Below are 5,840 nucleotides of genomic sequence, written 5' to 3'. Positions count from 1 at the left end.
GGAATACCTGGACACCCTGGACTTCCACATCCAGTACCTAGATACAAGAAACTACGAAGAGGAACACCTGGACATCCTGTATCTCTAAAAACTGTCACCTAAAATACGAGGAACTATGCCGAAGCACACATATACATACATCCATACACGCGCGCTCTACATGAATGCTATTAAAAACTTAATATTTCTATACTGTTGTGAAAGCACCCACAAATAGGTAAAGAAGGTAATGCAGTCAGCGCCATCTGTCGTGTAAAAAATGTGATGGACGTGCGAAGACGACGACGACGACGACGACGACGACGGAACTGAAATAAAATTATCTCGCTCGCCATCTCAATACGCCCTGATCTCGTACACAAATCGTATTGAACGTGGTGGCAATCAATTCAGAACCCTCAATTCCTATAGTGAATGTATCAATAACTTTTTCTTATGTATAATGGTTAACAAGATATTTCGTTCCAAACACAGGTATAAGAAGTTGACTCGAGTAAAGAGTCTCGGCGCGCTGCGCCCTGTACAGCCAGTTGCCTGTACTTGGCGCGAGACTCGACCGAGTCTCTTGATATGTATAGTGATAAAATTAAAATGGAGTATATTAAAAAAAAAACAAATAGGAATAATAATAGGTATAGCTTATATAAAAATAGTGGTAATATGTATATATTGTGACGTGACAATATGTTGCAAGTCACAAAATTAGGCGAATTCGACTACGTCGTGGGGCCGGATGGGTTACGGAGCGTTTTGTATGGCGTTGAACTGACTTTATTTTAAGAATTTGTATTTATTTCCCTGTGGGGATCATTCATTTGTTTTTGAGTTCATTAAGCGGATCCAAGAGGATTCGAAACAATTTATATTGAGATGGGACCCGAGAGAGAGCCAACTACGGGCCTGGCGGAGCGCTGTCGAGGAGATGTGACGTCAAAACCGGAGCACACAACCTGGTGGCTCAACTACGCGAAGTAAGCGGCGAACGTCTTCAGAAGCAGAGGGCATATAGGAGTTGCAGAAGAGTCGTGAAGCCGAATATCGAAGGAGTAGAGGTGGATGTGATTCCCGCCTTCCGGAAACGGCACAGTAGCCATCCTATCGTAGAAAGATGTCAGGATCTATTTTACCGGGATCGTTAAAACAATTGAAGATCGCGAGCTTGCTAGCGGAGCCGATGTAACAGAGATCCTGATTGGACCAGGGGGTTGTATTAAAGCGCGCTCTCGGGAAGGTTCCCGATTTTGGAAATTTGTAGCGTCACTCACGGCGTGGCCTAACTCAAGGATAGACGTGCTATCGTTTTGTCCCGATTTTTGTATTTATTGTATCGTATCGTGATCCGTTTGAGGGACTATAATCCAGGAGAGTGTGTTCCTGGAAATAGTAGGAGCTACTGGACAACGGTGAGTGACGCTCAGGTGTATTCTGGCTATTTTTTAATTCACGGGATCAACCGATCTTCTCTGTTCGACGTACTCTTATGCGTCATCCTGCGCTTTCCTGACCGCTAAGGGTTCAAGGATAGCTAATCCGGTGACAAACAGTAGATCGGTCTCTCATTTCATTATTTCGATTATTCCGGTTTTGTGTTTAAACGTTCAGTCTACGTCTCGCGGAATCGTGTCCCTAACTCATGGGTGCGTGAGTCAATATCGTACCGTTTATTATCGTTACCGTATCGGTTGCTATATCGTATTGTATGTTGCGTTGTTCCATCGGGAATATTATTGTATAATGTCGTTCGGGTAAATATCCCAGTGTGTTCTGCATCATCTCGCTCAGTTTTCTGTAATTATCATTTGTATTTCATCATCTTGTTCTTATATTTTCTATTTAAAATAAATCGGATGCGTCCCCGAATTTTGGTTCCGATAGTTTGTCGTTTTCAGTAATTTTTAGAGTGAACCTCCCTAATTTTCAGATTTTGATTATTGTCTCCCAGACCCAGGACCCCACCGCATAAGAGCTGGCCAGGGTGTCCTTAGGAGACAGCGGTGTAACTCTGGTTATGCCTGGCGCCCAATAATTGAGTATTTCATTAATTATTTCACAATATATATTGTGACGACACTTTTCAACGGTAACGCACAAATAAATGGCACCGCGAGAAATAATTAATGAAATACTAAATTATTGGGCGCCAGGTATAACCAGAGTTACACCGCTGTCTCCTAAGGACACCCTGGCCAGCTCTTATGCGGTGGGGTCCTGGGTCTGGGAGACAATAATCAAAATCTGAAAATTAGGGAGGTTCACTCTAAAAATTACTGAAAACGACAAACTATCGGAACCAAAATTCGGGGACGCATCCGATTTATTTTAAATAGAAAATATAAGAACAAGATGGTGAAATACAAATGATAATTACAGAAAACTGAGCGAGATGATGCATAACACTGGGAGGACTTCCGTTTCCGGTGACGCTGTGAGAAGTTGTGTTTAGTGACAGTGTACAAAAGCCAAACGGTGTGAGGGGAAGAGACGGACAAACAGGCAGAGGAAGTATAGTGTTAGAAGAAGGAAGGAATAGGGAACAAAGAGAATAAAGCAGCATAAATAGGTAGGGTAAGGAGGGTGAGCTAAAAGGGGGACAGAGGGTCTGGGAAAGGCGGGAGGCAGGTACTAAAGAAGAGGGACAGACAGGTGAAAACAGAAGGTAAGGAAGGAAACAAGTGAGGTGGTTAGGAATATAGAAAGGTAGAGGGCAGGCGGTCAGGATAGCGTGGTCCGGTAAGGAAGGGAGTGACGGGAGCAGGTAAGGAAGGAAGCGATTATGGAAGAAGAGGGCAGGGGTCTAAAAAGGAATATAACACTCGAGAAAGTACGGATAGGAAAGCTGTGTGATGACAAGAGGAAGGCGGAAAGGGAGAAATGGGAAGAGGATATAAATGCAATAAGGACGGAGGAGCAGGTATGGAAGGTAGTAAATAGGGGAAGAAAAAGGAGGAAGGGTGTGAACGAGAGCATCAGGATGAATGAATGGGATAGATATTTCAGAGGTGTGTTGGGAGGGTCGGAGGAGAGAGTGAGGGGAGGGGAGGTAATAGAAAGAGAGATGAATGAAGATGAAGAAGACGTCACACTGCAGGAAGTAAGGGAGGTGGTGCAGGGACTGAAGGATAGGAAGGCGGTGGGGGAGGATAACATTCCAAATGAAGTGTGGAAGTACGGAGGAGAGAATGTGGTGAGGACATTATGGGAGATATGTAAGAGAGTGTGGAGAGGAGAAGGGTGGCCAGAAGGTTGGAAGGAAGGAGTAGTAATTCCAATAGTGAAGAAGGGGGAGGGAAGAAAGGTGGAGGAGTATAGGCTGATATAGCTGACACAGACAGCATACAAAGTATATGTAGGGGTTCTGAAAAGGAGGCTGAGGCGAGAGGTGGAAAGAAAAAGGTTGCTGCCACCGAGTCAAGCAGGCTTTAGGAAGGGGATGGGGACGGTGGACAACATCCATGTACTAAATTACCTGATTAATCGAGAGTTAGGGAAAAAGAAAGGGAAGCTAATGCTGCTTTTTGTAGACTTCAGGGCGGCATTTCTAAAGAGGGGTTGGAAGGAGGAGAGGTGGAGCAGAGTAGCGAGGTTTAGGTTAGGGGATGAGATGAGTGGAGGAATGTACTGGGAGAAGGAAGAAAAAAAGAGGTGTAGAATGTGTGGGTATGGAGAAGAGACGTGGGAACATGTATGGGAGGCATGCTCAGGTTTGGGGATAGACAGAGGATGGCAAGAAATGAGAGAAGAAGTGTTGGGGGAGTCAGGACAGGGGGAAAGATGGCTACTGGAATTAGAAAGGATAAGGAAAGAAAGGGGAGAGATAGGGAAGGAGAATTAGGCGGGGTTTTAAGTAAAGAGCGCCGGAATCGGAGGTCGGTAGTGTGAGAGAGGGAGAGAGTGTTGCGAGCGTGAGAAGAAAACAAAGGTGATGAGATGTAGGAAAGGAGGTGGGAGGTTTAAAAAGGTGAGCTGGAGATCGATGGGAGAGGAAGTGAGGAGAATTAGGCGGGGTTTTAAGTAAAGAGCGCCGGAATCGGAGGTCGGTAGTGTGAGAGAGGGAGAGAGTGTTGCGAGCGTGAGAATGAATGAGAGACCGAGCCAAAAGAGTTTTTTCTTTTTGAATTTCTTTTTCTCTTTTGGCGAGCGAGACAGAGGTGTATGAAAGAGCGAGGATGTAAATAGATTATGTAGTATAGGGCAATTAGTAAATAGTTTAACTTTTGTACAGTAGTTTTAAGTGATATTGTAAACGGAGCGGGAGTCCGTGCTGTACCTCGCAAGGGATTAAATGGCATTATATATGCATAACACACTGGGATATTTACCCGAACGATATTATACAATAATGTTCCCGCTGGAACAACGCAACATACGATACGATATAACAAACGATACGGTAACGATAATAAGCGGTACGATATTAACTCACGCACCTATGTGTTAGGGAGACCATTCCGCGAGACGTAGACTGAACGGTTAGACACAAAACCGGAAAAGTTGAAATAATGAAATGAGAGACCGATCTCCTGTTTGTCACCGGATTAGCTAACCTTGGACCCTTAGCGGTCAGGAAAGCGCAGGATGACGCGTAAGAGTACGTCGAACAGAAAAGATCGGTTGATCCCGTGAATTAAAACAAATAGCCAGAATACCCCTGAGCGTCACTCGCCGTTGTCCAGTAGCTCCTACTATTGCGAGGAACACACTCTCCTGGATTATAGTCCCTCAAACGGATCACGATACGATATAATAAATACAAAAATCGGTAGAAAACGATAGCACGTCTATCCCTAAGCTTGGCAACGCCGTGAGTGACGCTACAAATTTCCAAAATCGGGAACCTTCCTGAGAGCGCGCTGTAATACCACCCCCTGGTCCAATCAGGTTCGCTGTTACATCGGCTCCGCTAGCCGCCTCGCGATCTTCAATTGTTTTACCGATCCCGGTAAAATAGATCCTGGCATCTTGCTACAATAGGATGGCTGCAGTGCCGTTTCCGGAAGGCGGGGATCATATCCACCTCTACTCCCTCGATATTCGGCGTCACGTCGCTTGTACAACTCCTGTATGCCCTCTGCTTCTGAAGACGCTCGCCGCTTGCTTCGCGTAGTTTAGCCACCAGGTTGTGTGCTCCGGTCTTGACGTCACCTCTCCTCGACAGCGCTACGCCAGGCCCGTAGTTGACTCTCTCTCGGGCCCCGTCTCAATACAAATTGTGTAGAATCCTCTCGGATCCGCTTAATAAACTCAAAAACAAACGAAACGTTCCCCACAGTCAAATAAATACAAATTCTTAAAATAAAATCAGTCCGACGCCACGCGAAACGCTATGTCATATGCCATACAGATCTGTCAAGTGTTCTCAGATTCATGAACCAGGAAACTGTGATATTAAAGAAAACAGGAACGAAGAATCCAAAGTCAATCTAAAATGTGCAAATTGTGGAAACATTGGCCACCCAGCATCGTACAGAGGGTGTCCCTTTATAAAGTTCGCCAACAACATCAGGAAAAGTAATATCAAGTGTGACGTGGTGGATTTCACCCGTCTTGTCCTCGGCGGAAAATCACGCCGAAACGCGATACGGGCCGAAAGGCCATTGCAAAGTTCAGGCAGGATCCACCGACAGCAAGGGCCTAATTGAAATTTCGATAGATTATTATATTATTTTCTTTTGATTTGCGTGTACTCTGCCGGAGTTCGAATAGCTGCTCGCTCGCCGTGCCCGTGAAGACGCGGAGAACGAGAGAGAGGGAGCCAGCTGGAGTCCCTGGAGGAAGGGAGCTGCGACACGCGAGGGTCGACACTCGCGCTATCTGCGGACAGCAGCTCTACTGGCCCAGGA

This window comes from Cephus cinctus, unplaced genomic scaffold, assembly GCF_000341935.2.
Source record: "Cephus cinctus unplaced genomic scaffold, Ccin1 Ccin1_scaffold0116, whole genome shotgun sequence".
In the NCBI taxonomy this organism is placed as follows: domain Eukaryota; kingdom Metazoa; phylum Arthropoda; class Insecta; order Hymenoptera; family Cephidae; genus Cephus; species Cephus cinctus.
Note: the sequence above shows the minus strand (reverse complement) of the source record.